The 24,432-nt window shown below is 37.8% G+C and overlaps 1 long non-coding RNA gene across 1 annotated transcript in view; it reads left to right on the top strand.

Moving 5' to 3' along the window:
• Positions 1-21,475, top strand: part of LOC105714151 (uncharacterized) — a 53,271-nt gene extending 31,796 nt beyond the window's left edge. The window contains exon 4 of the long non-coding RNA XR_010341692.1: positions 19,601-21,475. This is a non-coding gene — a long non-coding RNA (uncharacterized LOC105714151). The remainder of the gene's footprint in view (positions 1-19,600) is intronic.
• The last annotated feature ends 2,957 nt before the right edge of the window (positions 21,476-24,432 follow it).

Below are 24,432 nucleotides of genomic sequence, written 5' to 3'. Positions count from 1 at the left end.
TCCCTAATGATTAGTGATCTTGAGCTCACCTTCATATTTTGAAGGCCATGACATTTCAACCATGAAACAAAGTTCAGTGAAAATCAGGATCTTTAACAATAATCTAGTCCCTATATAGGCCAATATCTCTATGCACATGTGACCTAAATGGCGTGGCATGGTAACAGGTTTCCTTTAATGGGTAAGAATCTTTTAGCTCTGGGGAGATTTAGAATTAAGTATAGGAAGGATTGCAATAATTAAAATGGAAGTAATAATATTTGGATGTTAAGAAGAAAGCTGTTCATATTTCTTATTTTACTAATTTGTCTTATTGGAATGACAGTCTTACAACTTCAGTTGAAAATTTGTAATTGTGTGATTTTGACTTAGGGTGACCAATTTGTCCTGATTTGCTCAGAATTGTCTTCACTTTAAAATAGAAAAGCTCTGTATCCCGGACACCTGCTCAGTTAGTGATGGTTGGTCATCTTATTTAGACTTAAGATTTTAAATTGAAATTTTACTGAAGTCATATACAATATTGGACCATTTAAGAGAACTTCTTTAAGTTTAATGTGCAAGATATAAAACAGTCTCTTAAGTATCTGGTGCAGTTTCCATAATTCAGATAATTGAAGTACTTAAAAATGAAGATAGAATATTAAATTAATAAACAAAGTTTAAATATTTGAAAGTGTTTAATTAATGAGACCAAACATTATTCAAAGCCCTCTTAAAAATAATTATTAACATTTGCTATACTTCTATACAGACTAAAGAGATTTGTGAGCCGAACTTAATGACTATTTATCTGGAAGACAAAAATCCCATTTCATTCTGTGTTGCCACAACTCAACCTTAAGGTTAAGGTTTTCCTTAGTTAAACACCAATTTTTTAAGCCAAAACCAAATTGAGAAACAGCCTTTTGGGAATACTAAGCTACTCTAAAGGACACCAAAAATTGACATCAACTACACCTCATGATATTCAGGAATAGTTCCATTTAGGGAGTTTCAAAAGGACTCAGATTTTCCTGGTAACATGGAGTACATTAACAGTTGTCAAGCAAATCAATAGAACATATTAATTATTGTAACTATACATATATCTGAGATGAAAACATCATTTTTGAGAGTTTGAAGATCAATTTAAACTGCCTTTTGTTGTTGTTTTGAGGAGACAGCTCACCTTAGTTGTTAAGAAAGCAACATTTACTGACATTTTCAGCTAAAAACTGGATTCAGTATTTTCCTTTTCTTAATGGAGCACTGCCTCTGTAATGTAGCTAAAGATTAAACAGGATTGATGACTATTTTAATAATTTGTGAATATCACAACATTTAGATATTCTAAATTGCTTATACTTAACTAGGCTTAAAAGGAATGTCCTCTTAAGATTTGCAGTGATTTTTTTTTTTGCTTTATTTCTCTGACAAAAACTATTTTTGGAAATATGATTTATCCTGCAAGCTTTACCAAAGTGGTAATTTCAGTAGAAAGTCTAAGAAAACATGATCTCCAAAGAACCACCAAGCTATATTCAACAATATTTCAGGCACTCAGATTCATCCATGTTTTTTCCAGGCTGTGAAAGGCCTATTATTCCACTTGGGGAAAGCTAGTCTTGAATACTTACTTGGAGTATCACCACCAGTGACAGTTGCTTCCTAGATACTCTACTTTGTTATATGCTTATCTCTGGAATATGTTCTGTCTCAAGCATGGCTCATGGCTACTGGTCTATTTAGATTGAAAGCAAGAGAAAGGCAGCATATGTCTTCCACTGTAATCTGTGACACCACAAGCAGTGTCGCTGGTAGGGATGTACAGAGTAGCTCTGAAGAACTCACAGATTATAACAAACTGCTGCTCTGTTACCCCAGAGGAGATTAAGTGTTGATCTGCCAGATAAAAATCCGATCTTATTTTATTACCAAAACCCAATCTTAAGAATTAAATACTTCTGGGGAAAAAGTATAACATTTCGAAAGACTATTTATTATAATAGATATGCTATTACATTAAAGACAATTGCAGCCTTCTAATTTATCCTTAGTTTAAATGTATCATGGCTGAAGGAAAAAAACTAGGTTAGTAATGTGAATTCATTTTTATCAACATGAATCTGAAATGTTTTTGAAAACCCTGTTATACAGGTTGTCATAAAGGTTAGATTTTCCAAAAGGTTAGTATTTATTTTTAACCAGAATGATTTCCTAAATTATAGTTTTAAAATGTTAATAATTGCCAGTGGTTTCAAATAGACTTCCTTTTATCAGGGAGCTGGGGTCTTTTGGTTCACTAGACCTCCTTGATCTTAGGCTGTATAAATTGTTTAGTTTTATTTGGTGCCATAGGGACTCCTTCTAACTTATCAGAAGCCTCAGTTTAATACAGAAAAAGAGAGGCTCAGACATGTCAATATAATACTGTTAATGCTTTCCACGTTTATGATTTCAGGGTCAAAGCCAAACCTCTTATTGTATTAATAATAGCAAAGCAAAAATAGGCTTTGTAGTTGTGAATTCATGGTTTTAAAGAATAATTTCCCTATGTTTTTATTAATTCAAGCCATCCATTGAACCACTCAAGGATTCCATTATGTATTTCAATGATGTATCTCATATTGTACCTTTAACTTTGGAAGACTATAAGAATGGATATGCGTGTGATTCTTTACAGTCATCAACATAGGATATTTCCTTTGTTCAAAAGTTATGTTAATTAATGGCATTAAAAGTTATATTTAGTAAAATAAACTTTAGAGCTTAGTAGTAAGATAATTAAAAGCCAGTTTTCCTCTGCTCATTATTTAAAAGAGCATGGTTTGCAAGATAGTTCACATGCTATGTATTATAAAGCATGGCCTTACATTCTGGATTCTGTAACTATCTGATTTGTAGACCCAGCAATAATCAGAATTTTAATAAAAAAGTTCCAAAGAAAACCCAAGCAGCCTCAGCTTACCAAGCCCTTTCCTTTTGAGAGTGTATTGAATCCATGGTCCATTCAGCACTGATTAGTGGTAAAACTAAACCAAAGCTGTTGGTGTATTGCAAAAGGCCTTTGCTTGACCAAAGCTTTTGTTTAAGACAAAGCTGCCATTGATGTCCACCCCAGGTGACAGGGGGTGAGAATGGAGTGACTTGGCAGCTTCTTTTTCTACCTGTGTGTCTTGCTCTTCTGTCATTCCCACCTGACACCCTTCCCCACCTTAAACTTGATATGGGTGGATGGGAGCAGGAATTCACAGTGCAGCTAAAATAAAGATGCTCAGAGCTCCGTCTTCTGTATGGCAGACCTGGATTGTGTGCCTCTCAGAGGGGCAAGCTTGTCTTTCCTATTCCCCTAAGAAATATATCCTTACCTAGCCAAACCCATTTCCCCTTCTTGAGAGCCTATGCAGGCATGCACAACATAGCAGTGTTCTATGTTAGTCTTCGCACTGGAGTTCACTCAGGGCCTGCTGGTGGCTGTGAGAAGAATCTCTCAGCTAGAATGGTTCATGAGTGAATGATAAAGCCTAGGTTTCAGTTACTTTGGAGAATGGAACATTTCTTTGCATTCTTTCCTCATGTACTTCATGGTATCATTTGTCATGCTGTTTTGCCAGCTACGTACTTTTTTACATAGTTTTGTTTGTTTTGAAACTCATGACTATCAATCAAATAAGTTATTTCATTTTTAAGAAATGGCAAAGAGTATCTTGCCTCCTCTTGTTTCATAGGTAAGTTATATGGCATGTGGAAGCTGAGAATTCAAACTCAACTTATGCTAACTCTTTCCTAAAATTAGGTGAACATTTCTAATTATAACTCATTGCCCTATTTACAAGGTAAGACATTTGGACTTATAAGGAACCGAAGAAATATTGTGCTTCTGTGTTTGCCAAATTATGTTCTAGAGATATTGATTGGTACATTGTGATCAAATAATTTTGGGAACAGTGGGTTAAACAGAGCTAAAGATATTTCTTTGCTGATTCTTAGAGGCATTATACCAAAGTGGTTAGGAGTGTGGACTCTGAAGACCCCACTGTGATTTAACTTTTGACTCCACCACTGACTAAATGTGTGATCTTAGGCAAGTCACTTAAAATATCTGCACCTCAATTTCCTCATCTGCAAAATGGAGCCAGAAATAGGGCATATGTCTCAGGGTGGTTGTGAGAATTACTTACATTGATATATATATAGCATTGATAGCCCTTAGAATAGATCCTAACACAAGATAAGTACCTTGTATGGCCTGTATTAGCTATTATTGCTATAATTCTCAAGTTTCTAAAGGGGAGATAAAGCAGTCAGCCTTTCCCAATCTTATTTATTTGTTTGTTCATCCATCCTTCCATCCATCCATCCATCCATCCATCCATCCATCCATCCCATCTTTCCGTTCTCTTCTGCCGGTATAAACAGCCTGGAGAGAGAGACAGAGACAGAGATAGAGAGAGAGAGAGAGAGTTTGAGAGGTAACTAAAAATTGCATCCTCGTTTGTATTATCTATTATTGCTGCCTGCTTTAATTGGTATTTGCTTATTCACTTTTTCTTGTTAAACAAGAATGGATCAGGGCCAGGCGCGGTGGCTCACGCCTGTAATCCCAGCACTTTGGGAGGCCGAGGCGTGTGGATCATGAGGTCAAGAGATCGAGACCATCCTGGTCAACATGGTGAAACCCCGTCTCTACTAAAAATACAAAAAATTAGCTGAGCATGGTGGCGCGTGCCTGTAATCCCAGCTACTCAGGAGGCTGAGGCAGGAGAATTGCCTGAACCCAGGAGGCGGAGGTTGTGGTGAGCCGAGATCGCGCCATTGCACTCCAGCCTGGGTAACAAGAGCGAAACTCCGTCTCAAAAAAAAAAAAAAAAAAAAAAAAAGAATGGATCAGAACACAGTTTGAAGGCTTTCCCATAGAAAGACTGAAATATTACATTATCTGTCAATCAATTCCTGCAGGCTTCCCCTCAGTCCTCTCTCTCACTCAAGAATGGACATTTCACGAACAGAAATCACAACTATATTAATTTCCCTTATTTATTAACCAAATTTTGTTTGAGTGTCTGCTGTGTACCAGGGACTGTTCTTGTCACTGGGGACACAGCAATGAGTGAAACAGATAAATATACCAGATTTCATGTAACTTAGATTCTATTGGTACCCAATAAGCAGCTCCAGAAACCAATAATAAAGCCACAGTCAAGTCAGCTACATTTCTCAAAGCTTCTGAATACATAAACAAAAAATAAATGATAAAATCAGATTTCCTAAATGTTAGTGTATTTCAAATGATGTTTATTAATTAGTGCTTATAACACAAAATAAATAGAGTAACAGAATATTTCATCTCTTTTAGAAATAATCTCAAAAGTAAAAATGTTTGAGAACACAGCTGGGCCATAAGGGTCTCTTATAGAGCTCCTCAATGCCCTACCTACCCACCTTATACCACCCCAAACTTATGCTGCGTTTCAGTCTTGGTTAGAACTCAATGACTAATCTGCCATTTTTCAGCTAAAATAATGAAGTTTTTTTCCTCTCTTAGCCTTTGTTCAGGGTAAACTTCTTAGATATATAGTTCAATTTTTATCTAGAACAGCTTTTTTTTTTTTTAGTTTAAGGAGCATATAAAATAGCATATCAACATTAAAACCTTACATCAAATCAGAAAAAGACATACTTGCAATTTTTTTTTAATTTTAAAGAGATATGGAGCCATGTGTGTCTCTGTCTCAGACTAGAATCAAACACTGAAATAAGACACATGCAGTGCTTACAATTTAACTCACTAATGTTTTGTTCCTGACATGCAATTTTGGTACATGATAACATTGAGTAGTAGTTTTGTTTTTAATTACAAATATAAAAATTACACTTAACCAGGCTTGTTGTTGGACTTTTAGATAATTTTAAGATATGGAAATTGTGAATACACAAATATTTAGTGTGTTTGGTTAATAAACTCAGAAGTATGTAATTTTTCTAATATTTTAACTTGTGTTTGCTTCTTTAGTTATCTGATCGACACTAAGAGAAAGCATTTTATATCTTCGGGCAATGCAGGATCTCAGAATTATAAATTTTTAGAGTTAGAAGGGGGTTTGAAGACCCTCTCATTGGACCCACTCCTTTTACAAATGGGGAAACATAAGACCAGAGTGGGTGGAGTTAGTTGTCTTTTGATTGAATCACAATTTTTTTCATGAGCAGAATATTTTATTTAGGTCTTACATAAAATAAGATCCTTGTATACTACTGAAACTTTCTGTATTATGCATCAAATCATCAAAGTGTCAGTGAACCTGCTAAGCAGGAAGTAAATGTTAAGTTTAAAAGTATTAAGTACATTGAAAATACTTTAAAACTGCTCGCTTTGACATGTCTTTTGAGTTGAATAGTCATTTTAAAAATAAAATCAAAACAAAAATTTGTTTTTTATCACATAACCATTTTTTAACTGAATTAAAAAAAAACACAGGGAATAAATGATACTCTTTTTATGCATTTGTACCTGGATTTCTAAATCCAGCCATAGTTTTCTATGCTCAAATTAAATGAAATGGGAGGCTGAGCAGTTGCCCAGTGTATTAGACTATTCTTGCATTGCTAGAAAGAAATACCTGAGGCTAGGCAATTTATAAAAGAGGTTTAATTGACTTACGGTTCTGCAACTTGCATCTGCAACAAGCTTGGCACCAGCATCTGCCTGGCTTCCAGGGAGGCCTCAGGGAGCTTTTACTCATGGTGGAAGATGAAGTGAGAACAAGCACATCACATGGCAAAAGCAGGAGCAAGAGAGAGAGAGTTGGGGAGGAGGCACCATACATTTAAACAACCAGATGTCATGAGAACTTACTCACTATCATGAGGACACTACCAAGCCATGAGGGATCTGCCCACATGACCTAACCACCTCCTACCAGGCCCCACCTTCACCACAGGGGAGTACTGTTGAACATGAGATTTGATGGGGACATTCAAACTATATTATTCTTTCCCTGTTTCCCCTAATCTCATGTCCTTCTCACATTGCAAAATACAATCATGCCTTTCCAACAGTCCCTCAAAGTCTTAACTCATTCTAGCATCTACTCAGTTAAAAATCTCAAGTACCCAGTCCAAAGTCTCATCTGGAAATGAGTTCCTTCCACGTATGAGCCTGCAAAATCAAAACAAGTTATTTACTTCCAAGATAAAATGGGGGCATATGCATTAGGTGAACATTCTCATTCCAAAAAAGAGAAATCAGTCAAAAGAAAGGGGCTACAGGCCCCCTGCAATTTTGTAACCCAGCAGGGCAGTCATTTAATCTTAAAGCTCCAAAATAATACCCTTTGACTTCACGTCCCACATCCAGGGCACACTGGTACAAGAGATAGGCTCCAAGGGCTTGAACACCTCTGCCCTGCAGCTTTACAGAGTTCAGCCCCCACAAATACTCTCATAGGTTGTTGAGTGCCTGCAGCTTTTCCAAGCACAGAGGGCAAACTGCTAATGGATCTATGATTTTGGTGTCTAGAGGATGATGGCGTCCTTCCCACAACTCAACTAGGCAGTGCCCCACTAGGGACTCTGTGTGGGGCTTCCAATTACACATTTCCCTTCTGCACTGCCCTAGTAGAGGTTCTCTATGAGGACTCTAACCCTGCAACAAGCTTTTGTTTGGGTGCCCAGGTTTTCTCATATATCCTCTGAAATCTAGGTGGAGGCTGCCAAGCCTCCTTTACTGTTGCACTCTGCATGCCCACAGGCTTAACATTACATGGAAACCACCAAAGCTTATGGCTTGTACCCTCTGAAACAGGAGCCTGAGCTGTATCAGGGGCCCTTTGAACTGAGGCTGGAGCCAGAGTGGCCAGGATGTAGGGAGCATTGTCCCAAGGCTGTGCAGAGCAGTGTGAACCTGGGGGGAGGTGTGGGAGGAGGGTTGGTAGGGGTGCAGGGGTAGTTTGGGGGAAGTGTCCCTGTGTTTGGCCATGAAACTATTCAATCCTCCTAGGTCTCTGGTCCTGTGATGGGAGGGGCTGCCTCTGAGATCTCTGAAATGCCTTTGAGGTCTTTTCCCCATTGTCTTGGCTGTTGGCACATGGCTACTTTTTAGTTGTGCAAATCTCTCTAAAAAGTGATTGTTCCACAGTTTCCTTGAATTCATCTCCTAAAAAAGCTTTTTCTTTCTTTACCACCTGAGCAGGTTGCAAATTTTTCAAACTTTTATGCTCTTCCTCCTGTTTAAATATAAGTTCCAACTTTCTGTCATTTCTTTGCTCCCACATCTACTTGTGTGCTATTTTAAGCAGCCATGCCATATCTTGAATGCTTTATTGCTTAGAAATTTCTTTGACCAGATCACTGTAAAGTTCAAACTTCCACAGATCCCAAAGGCAGGAGTAGATTGCAACCAAGTTCTTTTCTAAGACATAACACAGGTGACCTTTGCTCTAGTTCCCAGTAAGTTCCTCATTTTCATCTGAGACCTCATCAGCCTGGACTTCACTATCCCTATCACTATCAACATTTTGGTTACAATCATTTAATCAGTATCTAAGAAATTCCAGACTGTATTTCATCTTTTCATCTTTTTCAGAGCCCTCCAAACTCTTCTAAACCTCTACCTGTTACCCAGTTCCAAAGTCACATTCACATTTTCAGGTATCTTTACAGCAATGCCTGATTCCTTGGTACCAACTTTCTGTATTAGACCATTCTTGCATTGCTATAAAGAAATACTTAAGACTGAATAATGTATAAAGAATAGAGGTTTAATTGGCTCACAGTTCTTCAGGCTGTACAAGCATGACACCACATCTGCTCGTCTTCTGCAAAGGCCTCAGGGAACTTTTACTCAAGGAAAAAGGCAAAGCAGGAGCAGGTATGTCACGTGGCAAAAGCAGGAGCAAAAGAGACAATGTATGTGTGTTAGGAGGAGGGGAAGGAACTCATTAGAACTCTCTCACTATCATGAGGACAGCGCCAAGCCATCAGGGATTCATACCCATGACCCAAACAGCTCCCACCAGGCCCCACCTCCAACACTGGGGATTACAATTCAATTGAGATTTGGCAGGGACATATATTCAAATTAGATCACCCAGTCATAAAATATAGTCTTAAAATTTTTTTAATGTTAACAGGTGTATTTCCTTTCATTGTTTAATGAAAACTGTGCCTCAAGTCATCATTTCAGTTACTAGGTTAGTCTTAATTATACTTTTAGAGTACAATCTCATGCCTCCAATATTTTGATGTCCTCATAAAATTAATATGCAGTTTCATGGAGGAATGTGAAGTTAGGTAGGACCTGGGGACATAGGAATCTTTTTCTCACAGTGAAACCATGCTTTTGTAAAACTGACTATTTATTCTCCCTGGGAGAATTTGTTGGAAAACAAAGGTCTCCGTGGAGTGTTTCAGATAAGGGGTTGAAGGAGAGGAAAACATGATGGTGGGAAGGGATGCTGGAATAATTTAAAGCTGAAGGGAACAGAAAAAGAGAAGAGAGTCACCAAAGAAAGAAAGGTAGCATCAGCTACATGTACTCCTGACAAGAGAGTTTGTGCCATGTCGATACCTGAGCCTCTCATCTTTGTTTGTAAAATCATTCAACTTTGGGATACTTCAAACCAGTGTTTCTAAAAGTGAGTGGCTTTTAGGTGGCAAATATTTTTCTAAATATAAATATATCTTGGCTCATGCCTATAATTCCAGATACTCAGGAGGCTGAGGCAGGAGAATCACTTGAAACAGGAGGCGGAGGTTGCAGTGAGCTGAGGTCGCACCACTGCACTCCGGCCTAGACGGCAGAGCAAGATTCTGTCTCAAAAAATTAAAAAAACAGGCCAGATGCAGTGGTTCACACCTGTAATCCCAGCACTTTGGGAGGCCAAGGCAGGCGGATCACCTGAGATCAGGAGTTCGAAACCAGCGTGCCCAACATGGTGAAACCCTATCTCTACTAAAAATACAAAAATAAGCCGGGTATGGTGGCTCATGCCTGTAATCCTAGATGCTTGGGAGGCTGAGGCGAGAGAATCACTTGAACCTGGGAGGTAGAGGTTGCAATGAGTTGAGATCATGCCACTGAACTCCAGCCTGGTCAACGAAGCAAGACTCCATCTCAAAAATAAAATAAAAATTAAAAAATAAATATATCTGTATGCATTTAATATATACTGTTTCAGAAAATATGGATGTTATAGAAATATAATCATACATATGCATACATTTTATATATTCACATTTCATAATATATAATATATACATGATGTATAAATATATCTTAAAAATAAAAATATAAATATATATGTAACCAGCACATCTATGTATGATAGTGAAAGAAATTTCCCCTTAACAAAATAAATAAATTTAGATTTTTTTTAGAGTCAAATTTGCTAAGAAGGATTAAATAACTCATAGGTAGTGATCCTTGAATATGTCTAAAATCATGAAGATCATATGTGAATGGCAAGTTTAGGAAATATATCTCTAAGAAGAGCTTCTGTTTGTAAGTTTAACTTTCAGCTTTTTAAAGTTTACTGGCATAAAGGAGTGATCCTGAAAAGGATGAGGGTGAATTCTTGCCAGAACTGACTTTTTCAAAGTGCACATGCTCCGGCTCACCTCCCCACTGACACATTTTGACAGATCTCTATTCCCTCCCCTGCTTCCTCTGACTGCATGGTGTGGAGGCAGAGGAAACAGCTGAGAACAACTAACTATGGTTAGGCATTCCTAGTTCATTCAGGTCCAAAGAAGGGAGGGGAAACCAGCCACAACAAAGCAGCCCCCAATCCACACGTACCACACCACACACACATACATACACACACACACACACACACACACAGTTTCTTTATCCACTATATTGCAGGCCATTCAGTATAGCAGAAGAAAAAAATCTTGAGACAAAACTGTCTACCTAGAGACATTTTTGTTTACTTGATTAATTCCGTAGTTTTACACTTTTTGAACACAATATTTTCAGTCTAGGAACAGCTGAAGGAAGTGACAGTCTTTTAAGAAGGGTCCTCAAAGCAAAGCAGGTTCATTTTTGAAGAACAAAATCCTTCTGGGCATTTTTGTATGTTCCATTCAAGACTGAGATAAATCCAAGAGGAGCTTGACAGATGTGATTGTCATAGTGTACTGGGACCAAATTACTCTGGGTACCAAGAACTGAATGTTAAAATAAAATTGGAAAGGTCTTTCTTCCCATGCTGTCCCCTTTGCTGAATCTCTAAAGCATTTGTTTTGTAAAATCCTAAGTGGAAACACATTTTGGTGCCATAATTTCAAACAAACCATCTCTTTTTGAACTCTGCAGTCTTGAACACAATAGCATATCAAGTTCATAAAATTTCAGACAAACCACGTCCAAGCTATAAAAATGATTCCCCCCCCACCCCCCGCAAAAATCTTAATTTTTCCCACATCTCGTTTCTTTTTCCCACACTACTTTTAGGAAGCTCAGCTTTACTGTCTCTTCGGACAAGATTGCTGCTGTGGAGACACACACTGTTGCCCAATGCCTGAGTCCATTCATAATTTAGTTTAAGTTATCTTTTCCTGGTGGAGTCACTTTGACCACATTTATCATTTTGTGAGCCACAAAGTAGGCATTAGTGAGTGATGGAACACTCAAAGAAATAAATGACTGGATTAAAATTGGGGTGCGTTAACTATCATTCACACGAGAACTGTCTTATCAACCCGTTTTTACAACTTGCTCTGAGATAGAAAAGTATTATTGTTCTGAGCCCTGCATTTTACCTAAACTAGTGTGTTTAAAGCAGTTAAACACTACCATATTGCTTTTTAAGGTCAATTTCAAATATTTTAAGTTCAACAATCTATTGAAAATTCAAATGTCATTATTATTATCTATTTATTTGGATACATATGACTGTCTTTGTTTAATTAACTTGTTGAAAGTAGTACCACATTGAAATAACTGGAATAAATGACCAGAATAAATAAAATGACTTGAAAGTAGCCCAGAATAATTGCAAAGAGAAGCAAGAGAAGCCAGAATAATTCCTCTTCAATCAGGTACCCACATGTTTTATTATTGTACAAATGACTTATACATATAGTAGCTTAAAAGTTTTTAAAAATACGGACATCCTTCAGGGCAAAAAGGTGCAAATTCTGTGAGGTAGAGAAGAAAACATGATTTATTCTGTTTTCCTAGCATTGCTAGTTTCCAGGTGTTCACCTTTTGATCCGGCTACAGGCAATGATTTTCTGAAGTGGTTTCTGATGGTGTCTGACATCATTTATAGTACTCTTGAACAATCTTGTAATGTGCTAAACTACACCAAATTAAGTGAGTTAGTGGCCAAAAAAGAGTCCAATAGACCCATGGGTATCATGAGTGTTTTCGCTACTTGCTGCCTCTTGTATTCACTGCTCAAAGGGAAGAAGTGAAGTTTTTTTGATCCTCTGATATCTCAAGTGGTGGATTTGGTGGAGAGCTATAGAGAATCTGGGACAAGTAGGAATGAATTGAACAGTCTTAAGCATGTGGAAGTTTACAAGTTGCCAGACTGTGTCCTTTGTAATCATTCATTTACTTATTCATTCATTCAGTCAGTCACCAAATATCTATTGAAGTGTCGCTCTCTGTAACATATGGCAAAATCTGTTGTGTGAGAAATAAAGATGAGAGAGATCATGATCTTGAGTTAAAGGAGTTTATAGTGAGAAAGAGAGATGGCATAGAGAAATGAGTTGACATGAAGGCACAATCATTTGTCAACATATAATAGCATGTACATGTTCAGAGGCAGGAGAGATTCCTTCCTGCTGGAGTGATCAAGAAAATGCTCATTCATTCTTATGCCTATTGATTTATCACATATACATAGTTAGGAACTATGGTAAACACTGAATACAAAACAGTGAAGGAGAGGGTAAGCAGGAAGTTAAAATGCATTCATCTGATCATTCAAACAATATATATTGAAGGTCTACTGCATGACAAGCTTTGTTCTAGACGATGGGGGTTGTTTGATGAATAGACGAAGCACTTTCTCTCAAGGAGCTTACATTCTGGCAGGGAAGATAATCAACAAGCAAGTAAATACATCATAAGGCAATTTTAGAGCATGAATCCTGCAAAAAAAGTAACTTAGTTTAGCAGGGTAGATGATGAAAAAACATTTTTTCCAAATAAGTCAATGGTCATAGGTTCTGAGGGTTAGGACATGGACATATCATTTGGGGACTCATATCAACTCAATCCACTACTGGCATAGTAAGTCCAAGAGGTCTTGTAAAAGGGCAGGAGCCACCTAAAAAGGAGACAGAAAGAAAATTAAGACAGCATTGTGGTCTTGGATGCCGTAGCATTTCAAGGCAGAATTTGCAACCGACAGTGTTAGACGTTGCTGAGAAGTCCAGGAACATGAGAACAGTAGACTCATCACTGGGTTTGGTAATATGATGGCCTTGACATGTGTGGTGTCACTGGCATGGTGGGGCTAAAAGGCTTAGCAACATAGATTACGGATAGAATATGCAGTCAAGTAGGAGAGAGTGCCAGAAAGGATGTCTCAATCAAGGAGTACAGCATTCTATGAGAGAAGACAGGGGCAACTGAGATTTGGGTGGGGGAGGGAGCAAGAAAAGATTTCAGGAGAACTGACATGTGAATTGAGACCTGAAGGCCAAGTCCCATTTTAGTAAAAAAAAAAAAAAAACAGGAAGAGAGTTTTATAGGTATCTAGAATATGAGGAGCCACCAACAGGTTTTATATAGGACAAAGATATAAACAAATTTGCATTTCAGAAACATGACTCCTGTCAATGAGTAGTGAATGAATTAGTGACTCAAGGCAAGCAGCACAGGGTATTTTGCTCCAATCCAAGTAATACCTGGTGGCCCCTTTTACTGAGAAAGATGTGGTAAACAGGGGTAATATTAATAATATTGAGCAATCAGTTCTCTTGGGTCACTGGCCAATCAAAATGGATGCTGGCTCCAACAGCTATTGTGAATGTACTGGCACAGGACCACGGAATGTAATCTGCTTGTATACTTAGGAAGGACTGAGTAACAGGTCCTAGAGCAATTTAGAGATTATAGTGGACAAGATTTGTTTACAGATTGACTTATTACTTAGGAGCTCAGCAGGACAGGTAGGTCTGCCGATAGAAGGTGGGCAAAATTTCAAGTTCAGTTTGGGTCAAGCCGAATTCAAGGAGTGGTTCAGGCCAGGTGCAGTGGCTCATGCCTGTAATCCCAGCACTTTGGGAGGCCAAGGCCAGCAGATCACTTGAGCCTAGCATTGGCAACATGGCAAAATCCCATCTTTACAAAAAATTTAAAAATTAGCTGGGTGTCATGGCACACAACTGTAGTCCCAGCTACTTGGGAAGCTGATGTGAGAGGATCACCAGAGCCCAGGAGGTCCAGGCTGTAGTGAGCCATCATCACACCACTGCACTACAGAAGCCTGGGCAACAGAGTGAGACCCTGTCTCAAAAAAGGGAATGTTTCAGACCTATAAGTGCAAGTATCCACTAGGCCTTGGAGAGAGCTGGGCTGGCAACATGGATTTGGGCATCATCAGCATGTGGACAGATGATAAAACCCAGGAGAGCGAATGAGTACACCAGAGGAAAACCACAGATTCAGGAGTAAAGAAGGCCAGGGATAAAAACACCAGCCTTTGATGCATGAGCAGAGGAAGAAGAGACTTCAAAGAAGTGAGAAAAGAGGGGCAGAGAAGAAGGAGAACTCGTTGGTAAAGAAGCAAGTGGAGAAAGTGTGTCAGGAAGAAAGAAATGGTCAAAGGAATCTTGTGCCACAAAGAGATTTAGAAAGAGAAGGAAGGAAAGATTATTTGGGTGGAGCAGCAACAACATCATTGATGAATTTGGCAAGAGCAGTTGCAGTATAATGGTGGAGGTAGAGTATACACAGCAAGGAGGTGACAGGGAGAGGTAAGAATATAGAGACAGTGAAGTTGGAAGCTTTTTCAAGCTAAGAAGGGGATAGAAAATAAAGTATTAGCTAGAAGGGAACGTGGGGCTAGGAAAGACTTGAGCATGTTGAAATGCTCCCTGTGCTTGTTGGGAAGGCAGTCTGTGACAGGCTCTCTGGTGGCTTCAGGATGGGAAAAACTCTACAGAGAAGGACATATCGAGTACCTAGGTGGAAAAGTGAATACTGAAGAGGCTGAAGATTCTGAGAAGCTGGGAGAAGGCAGAATAACCCTTAGACCCTTAGGAAGAAAACTGCCTCCTCCCTTCAAACCAAAGGGAAAAGCCAAGGACGATTGCCAAAGTAGATTTGAAGGTTATGTGGCATAATTTGACATGGTTACTATCTTTGTGTTTTATATTTTCATAGCCATTTGGAGGAGGATTGAGACTAGGTGGATGAATCAACCTTTGGCTCCCATCACTACAGAAATGATGTTGTCAAGGTCCCCATGACTTCCAATGTTGTTGATGGTCCTCGTTTTATTAGCAGCATTGGATGCAATTGATTGTTTCCTGTTCCTTAAAACACTGTCTTCTGTAGCTTTATCAGATATATTTCGTACATTACTTCAAATTATCTGGGCCCCACTTCTTACTCCAGCAATTGCTCTGGGGAACTGTTACGTATAGGGTTCAGCTAGCTTTCCCCATGCACAAGCTAACCATGTCTTCCTTCTCTTGCTTCCTGTCCTGGGGTTTCCAGGCTGCCCCCTTCCTTAGCTACCTAGTGCTGGTGCAATGGGTCAATGAAAGTGGGATGTCAGGAGAGGAAGGAGAGAGGACATGATGGCAGAGATGGATCTTCAACAGGGGAAAAATAACATAGACTTCCTCTCACCTAGGCTTATCTAGCTACTGTCATTTAAAGCTGATATTATGCATCTCTTTCCAATAGAATATAAGTTCCATGAGGGTAGGGATTTTTATCTGTCTTGTTCATTGCCCACCATCTAGAACTGTACCTTGTACATAGTATACTTTCAATAAATATTTATATGTATGAATAATGATAGAAAATGAGTAAATGATAGAATTAATAATGTGATTTGATTATGCAGCCATGAATATCATCAAAAGGGCAGTCTGGGTGGAAGAAACAGCTTAAGCAAAGGGTGGAAGCCAAGCATTTTCAGGCTATGTGTCAAGGGCAAGGATTAGTTGTCCCATGTTGAATAATTTTCTTACAAAACTACTTTTTATACAGAACTTTTGATACACTTCATTATATAACAGTTAACTGTCTGAACTGTCAAAGAAAAGTGAGTAGAATAAGACTTGGAGAAATTATATCTTGGCACATACCAAAACTGTTGTCCAACTACCAGTTAAAAAGATGGCAAGCTTCTATAACAATTCTTTCCACTTTCTGACTGAAAAGATAATGTAGGATGAATAAATCAGACAAAGTAGACTACTACTTAGAGAAGTGCATCTTTTTACGTATAGCACCCAGAATAATATTTCCCTAAATAACCAAATTTTTCATTTCTTCATATTACCTGTGCTAACAATTTCTTAGGATACTAATTGTTGAACTTTAATAAGGATAATCTAAATGTTTTTTTAAAGGCACTTGTTTTTAAAATAAAAGAGAAAATCCAAGCTTCTCTAACTTCTAAGCCATTTTCCAGAAGCCCCTAGTTGTATTTATTTTGGCTCAGGGACTATCTCAGCTTCGGTGTGATTCAGAAGTACAAAGTCAGCTTACATGCCTCACAGAGCTGCATTTATGTAAAAAATGGAACACATTGCCTCCAGCTCCCTCATCAGATAAAAAGAAGACTCCATGCACTGATAGGCTGGGTGTCATTCCTTGAGTTTGAGAACTTATTGCTCATCTTGGAGGAGGATGTGACCACCTAGACCACCTACTTGCATGGCAATGCCTCTGGTGAAGGCAATGCTTCCAAACTGCCCTCCCTCTTCCCTCATCCCTCCCCCTACATGATACTTCCCTATCTAACTCAGTAGTAGGTCAATGAATTCTTGAAGGTGCCTGGAGAGATTGACCATGCCTCTGAAGGAGGGAGGTATATCTGGGTGTTGACTAGAGTTCATTAATCCTAGGGTTAATCTGGGACCTTCCAATTGATACATTGAAGTGAAAGCTTCTGAGGCCTTCAACAGCCTAGTTGTGTTAGAGGTTACAGAAAAAAGAAAAGAATAAGGATTATGGATAAACTTTAAGCATTTCTTTATATAAGAAGCACATTGCATCATTTTTAGGGCATTTAACAGAAATTATACAGCAGTTGTATATCTGTGTCCACCACACAAGTTCTTATGTACATTTAGTTCAAAAGGAAAATCTATTGCACTTTAAAGTGCTTCTTGGCTGACATGGTTCTCTTTACTTTCTCTAAGGCCCTAAAGAACACAAGGATCTTCTTTAGCGGTAAGGAATTGAGTGTATGGATCCCTCAGTTTGAATGCCAATCTAAGTGAGTCAAACACCCACTATTTCTGTTACCCTGTCCCCATATCTGGAAAATTGCTTCCATTATTCATTTAGTTTCTTTCTATAGCTAGAGCACTTCTGTATATTTTCACTTGGTTGTATAAACGACTTTGGAAGTATAAAAGTAATTTTTCAAGGCAAACTGTCCATTTTGGTTGCAGAGGACCTTCTGAGGAAAGTGCACAGCTCCCACTTCTTCCTGCCAGAGATTTTTTAAGGGAGCTCCGAGGTCCTTATCATTTATGTCAACCTAATTTCATCAATAGCTTTAGTTTGACTGAGAGATAGATACTTCACTTTTTCTGCTGTTCATTTCTGTACCCTAAAATCTGAAGGCTTTTCTGAAACAATAAGATCTGCATAGTGTTTTGTTTATAATTCAAATGGACAATTTGAAAAATGTCATTGGTTACTCAGCTACTTATTGTTAGTTTTATCGTTAGTCATGGAGAAAAGGCTTTTATATGGAATTTTTGTATAGAAGGAAATGAGGATGTCTTAATTTTATGCACACACACACACACTCTCTCTCTCTCTCTCTCTCTCTCTCTCTCTCTCTCTCTCTCTCTCTCTCTCACATGCTCATTTTGAAGTACTAACACCAGAAGTGACTTTAGGGATTCTTTAATACAATCCATTTATTTTGCAAAGGGGAAATTGAATCCAACAGAACTTAATTAGTTGCCGGATACTATAGAACTAATTGGTCATAAAGTCAGAATTAGGACCTAGACCTCCTGAAAGTTTTTTTTTCCTTGCTATATAGTCTCAAATCTATGAACAGTGGAAATAGAAATAATGACCTCAGATGACATGAGGTTTACTAATAAATTAATTAGCCTTCTTATGAGTTTATTGGATCAATAAAGGCACAGACATTCATTTCAATAATTGGTCCTCTCTGTCTGTCTCTGGTTTTGGATATATCTAAGTGAACGTCTTCTGCATCAGTCAGATTGTGGCTCTCATTGTTTCTTGGGTAATGGTGATACTAATATGCAGTGTTTAGTATGTAATATATATGATATCTGGAAAGACTTCTCTTGTGGATTCTTTTGTAAGAAAAGAATAATGACTTTTTTATATAGTAATAGTTAACCTGGCTCTGTTTTCAAACAGAATGACATACTAGTATCATTTCTATTTAACCATATTATCCAAGTATTCAATTTTCTTTGCAGAAACAGAGCACATTTACATCCATTTTTATCATATAAACGAACACATCACTAATTGCGAATGTAACCATGCTCAAATTTCCTCAGTCAGACAGAGAGCTGAGAAGTATTTAATGGCTGGGGAATAATAGAGGAAGGAAAGGGAGGGAGATCATCCTCAAAACTCAGATATATACTAGAGGGAGAGAACAGGTGCCAAAAATCTAAAGGAGAGTGCCTGGGTACACAGAAACTATCAAACTATCATCCTTGGGCAAACATTAGGTTGGATTTATTTATTGAAAGTAGAAGAGAAGGGCCATTCTCATGCAGGAAATACCCTACTCTTTAGAAGCTTCACCTCAAGTAATAGAATACACGGGGATTATGAATTTAAAAATCATGGTAGCTCTTCTCTGATGGTGTTAGTTTTATTCATACTAGGCCATCTTTGTGATTACTGGGAACTTTCCAGAAAATGAAGTATTTAGGAATTTCAGTAGGTCTTATCTGTATTCTCATGAAAGAGCAGATTATGGTTATTTCTTTAAGCATGTATGTTACATCCCTTTAAAAATAAACTAGGGGATTTCCTGTTATGTAAAACATATATATTAAAAAAAGAGGGAAAATCCTGTCTCCAGTTAATGTTTTTCTACTCATACTTCTTGTAACTTTTTCCTAGTCATTTATTCCTTTATTTATATATGGGTTAATTCCAAACAATCTGCCTACCATAAAACTATGCCCTTCTTTAGAAACAAATCAAGTCTATGGTATACAAAAAAGCAAAACATATAATCAAAGATATAATAAAATATAATAAAGAAGTCTGATATGGAGTAAGGTTTTGGAACTAGATTTAGAGATAGTTGTATCAAAAAATCCAGAATCTATTTCACCACGACTCCTTTTCTAACTTTGTAAATGAAGAGGTGTGGTCCACATATCATTAATTTTTCTGAAAGACATTTCTTATCCTAATGTTTTTATGTACCTTTTTGCTTTTCCCTCAGAGGAGAAAGATGTTGATTCATTCTCAGTGTGGGGCCCAGAAATCTGCATTTTAAAACAAGCGCCCTGGACATTTCTAAAGCTGGCTAAAGTTTGAGAGGCACTATCCAAGGGAAATTTTTCCCTAACTCTTTTTCTCAGAAGAAAAGTAAAATAAAAGTAAAAATAAGCAGTACCATTAAGTTTCAAATGATTTTCTCCTAAAAGAACAAAAGCCCTATATTCAAGCACAAGAAAAGTATATTCTGTTTATACATGAGGAAAACAGATAGTGGATAAAAATCAACACTTCAGATCTTTTGTCTACATAAAGCCAATTGCCCCTTTGTTTTACTGATGTCTTCAGTGATTTTATTTACTTTTTCCTACGACATTTACTGAATTAGCTAAGCAGACATAGATCCAATTCTTCATAAACATGGTTTGGAGACTCTACTGAATCAGCACTCTTAGCTTCACTGACATAGTCTCTTGGTAGAGCAGAAGGCGTATCTTATCTGGAAAGACTGCTATATCTACACCCACAAAAAGCATTATTTATCTGAACACCAAATTCTGACTTCCTTGCCATTTTAGAGTTACTTCTTGTTTTGTAGCAACAAATCCTTCAGAAGGAGGTCAAGTGATGGGTTTTATCTGTTCCCAGCATCTTGCCCTTAGGTCCTCAGGGCACCCCCTGGACAGCAGCCTCAGGAACCAGGTACAAAGCACAAGACTACTGGTCCACATGCTACAGGAATCACTTCTAGACTGGGCCTTCCCATGGGCTTCCCTATACTTCCTGGACTCAAATCATAGCCATTCTTTTCCTTTCTCCTTTGGACTTGATAACCCCAGTTCCATTCATTTCATCTCCAACTTAGAAATCCAGAGAATGTGAGCCCTGGGATTTACTTTCAGACACCCTCGTCTGTAACATTGGCCAATTAGGTTGCTGCAGCCTGTCCCCAGAGAGGACAGGTATAATGGAACAATGACACAACACCAACAATAACAACAGGAGCAGCAGAAGCAGAAGCAACAATAGTAGAACTAGAAATAATTTATAGCATGCTTACCATGGGCCAGGCACTGAGTGCTTACCCATATTAACTCACTTAATTCTTATAATAACCAGATGAGGTAGATTTCTTATTATCCCCATTTTTCAAATGAGCAAACAGAGGCACAGCAGGTTTAGAAACCTGCCCAAGGTTAAGTAAGCAGTGAGAAACAGAGCTTTGAACCCTAGTATTGCTCAGAAATCTATGCTGTTACTCATTTCTTTATGCTGCCATAATCTAATATAAAACTGAATATCAATAAATGCACTTTACATTTGTATAGCTATACACATTAATTTACATGATCTTCACAAGAACTATGAAATGGCTATGATTATCCCCATTTTTAAAATGATACTCTAAAGGCATAAAATGCTATAATTATTTATTTTATGCAACCCTGTGGTGAATAACCCTATAAATATTTAATTACCTATATTGACGTTCTTCCTACATCTGAGAAAAATGTTATTACCATTCCTGAGATGTTAGTAGAGACGAAGGTTTTTCAATTTGTCTCCTTGATTTTGTTGGATTATAGCATTAAAGTTATTTTTACAAAGTCATCTACGGTAACCCAGTAGAAAGGGTAAGCCTATTGGCTTAGGAAAACTTAATGGCATTCAGTTTCTTCAAAGAAATTTGGGACAGATGTGTTTTTTTTCTTCTTCAACAACAAATCCAGAAGACAAAAAATGTATTTTATTTCTTGTGAAATGCATTTTCCTGTTCATCTCAGTATGTGGGACTGTCGAAGCTTATAAGTTTGGCAGTGTTCTAATGTGGCCATCCTGTTCTCCTTTAGAAACTTATTAAATGTATATTTTTTATGAAAAACAGAACATAGTGGAAAACTCTTTTCATCTTTTGACATTTACTTGTTGGTGTTTTCTACAAGATCCCAGACCAGTATGACAAAACATCCATGACTTATTTCTGAAGCTTATTTGAAACGTCGGCGGCGTTGTGAATGATGGTTCCTGGCCCTTCTGCACAATGTTTTATCTGAGAATTAATGATGATTTTAGAGCTATTAATGAATTCCTTTTAGGTCGATGTTGGTTTATCAGAAGGGAAGATTTTTCTCAAGGTTTTTTATACAATAATGCTACTAAATTGCAATGTGGATACTTAATGGGATTTTTAAAAAGTTTTAGTGTGATCTTGCTTGGAAGCACGTGGGTAGATGGAATGGCATTTTCAGTTGCTTCCTGGATTTAGGATCCTCAGAGATTTTCCCAAGTCATTTTCTGGAACTCACAAAGCTCCCTTGGCCTTTCAACTCCACCATCAATGAAACCATGAGTCTCTTCCCCGGTATTCCAATTTCCTTTGATTTTTCGGGCCTATTTAAGCTCTCATTTTCATATCTCAGTTTTGCCTGCTACGCTCAATATTTTAAAGAGCTTCAGAGTTGACCATAGTTTTGTCCCAGTGCATGGAGAAGTTATTCCATTATCTCCAAATTGTTATCCGGGATGATTGGATTTAACAACCTCTATGAGGATTTGTGGAGGTTTTAGTTTGATTTCCCTGTGATCACTGATGCTATTTTTTCTTTTTTTTTATTTGCTAAGAAGCTTTCTGCAGTAAAAGGAATAGCTAACCATGTCACTTCTATCTTTGGCTCATCTTAACTTCCTTCTTATTAAATGTCTACCTTTAAATATTATGATCTAAGAATCATAATTATTCCTATACAATGTGTTAACCAAATCACAGCACAAGTGGTAGATGTGATTTAATAGGCAGTGCATGCCATCATGTGAAATTCAGCATTAGATGGTTCCTGTCTTGTAGTGCACCTATTAAACTTGCTAGGCTGACAGGGCACAATCTTGGGGAAAGCATGGAAAGAGAAGAGAAAGAATTCTCCATAGACATGCATGAACGTTCATAGGATAGGGGGGAAAAAAGGAGTTCTATAAGCACTTTTCTATATTCCCTAAACTATAATAGGCTGAATTTTTTGTGCCCCATTATTTTCTGTTGGGTGCAGGAAAAATAACTATTCGACAGATAGTTCACAAAAGAGTGACCAACAACTACAGTTACATAGCCTGCTTTTACACAATTTTTTTCCAGAACCCATAACTTGAATGAAAAGCTCTTTTTTTCTTTGCTCCACTTGTGATGAGAATAGTTTGTTTGACTCATACTAAACCAAATCAAGCATTTCTGTGGGCACAAAGAGGAATGTAGAGCAAAGAAAGATTTTCTTCCTAAAAGAGAATATGTACATGGAAAACAAAATTGCTTCAGATTTCACAACATCCTTACCATTAAACACTGAAGGCAGTTTCGGGTCAGTCCAATTTCTTTGCAGATATTTGACTTTAAAAATCACATATTCAACTTTTAAAAATGGATTTATGTGAAATGATATATAAAAAAAATCTCATGGTATATAAGTCATGATGAGTTTCAGCTTATGTTTAACCTCTGCCTCTTCATCTTTAAGAGATGCAAATTGCCTTCAGGCAATAGTGGAAATGTCTTGTATATCTTGTCCTACTTCCTCCAAATCAACCCCTAAAGACGTTTACATTAGGAACTCAGAGTGATGCTGAAGTAAATGAGTTTCTTCAAAAGGCTGGCTGCTCCCTATCTAGGAAATTAAAAATCATTGGAGAGATTTTTTTGAAAGAGCAATAACAGATAAGTACATAGTTCTTTCTTTCTCAGCCAGCCCTATTAGTACTTTTAGAATCTCAAATGACTGATCCTGTTAAATATGTGGCTAATTTTAAGATGGAGAGTAAAACTTTTTCTAAATGACCCAAGTATCATTCTCTCTCAGTTGTTCCAAGATCTCAGATTTGTGACTGTACTTATTCAAAGAATGTCATGCATTTGCTTTTCTCTTCAAGAATGTAACATTACAAATGTCTTTTAAATATGATTTGATGTGAAACTACAGTAATTCTTTGCATGCATTTGAGAACTACAGATTCTGGCAGTTGACGCAGAAGACCTTCTCTGTTTCCTTAACCTTAAAACAAGGAAAACAGTCTTGCCCGCCTTCTCCCAAGGCTTCTGTGAACACTAAAACTGTGAAAAATTAGATAACTGAGGTACAGAGTAAGTTCTGGATGGTTCTTTGGGGCCCATGGCCATGCTAAACCTGGCAACAACCCCTGGGAAATGAGAACAACAGGTATCACCATGATTATTCCAATTTTATAGATAAGAAAAGCAACACAGCATGGAGAAATGACTTGTCTAACATTACTGGGCAGAGTTAGTACCTGCAAGAACCAGGATGCAAGTGCAATGCTTTTGATTCTAACTTCCATGCTCTTTTAATAAGGTGCCATGAGATTCCTTTATAAACTGTAAAGTGCTGTATAAATAAGAGATATTACATGGTCAGACCCCTTTGACCTTACTCCTGACCATCTGAGGCAAAACTAGGAAAAGTCGGGGAAATATTGGAATGCTTCAGTTCCTAAACCACTGGATTTTTCATAGTACAGTTCAGAGAGAACCAAAACAGAAATGGTAGTGAAATGCCAGATATTTGGAGCAGAAAACTCAGACCTGGGACAAAGGCTGGTCATTTACTGAGAAAAGAGAGGCTAAGTTGGCAGCTGAAAGAACAAGGTCATGAGAAGGAAAGATAACTAAAAGAAAGAGGCTGGGGAGAAAGGAAGGGAGGCCAAGCTGGGGCATGGGCTGGTGCAAAAGAGTCTGACAGATGGGTTTCATCACTGAGTTCTTTTACATCATGGTTAGAATCCTGAAAGCAATGACCTCCCAGGTGCTTTATCTGACCCCAGGTGTGCTGGGGGAG

Source organism: Aotus nancymaae, unplaced genomic scaffold (genome assembly GCF_030222135.1).
Source record: "Aotus nancymaae isolate 86718 unplaced genomic scaffold, 86718_ANA_hifiasm-v0.15.2.pri h1tg000010l, whole genome shotgun sequence".
Classification (NCBI taxonomy): Eukaryota; Metazoa; Chordata; class Mammalia; order Primates; family Aotidae; genus Aotus; species Aotus nancymaae.
The sequence above is the reverse complement of the archived record's forward strand: the minus strand, read 5'-3'. Positions and strand labels throughout refer to the sequence as shown.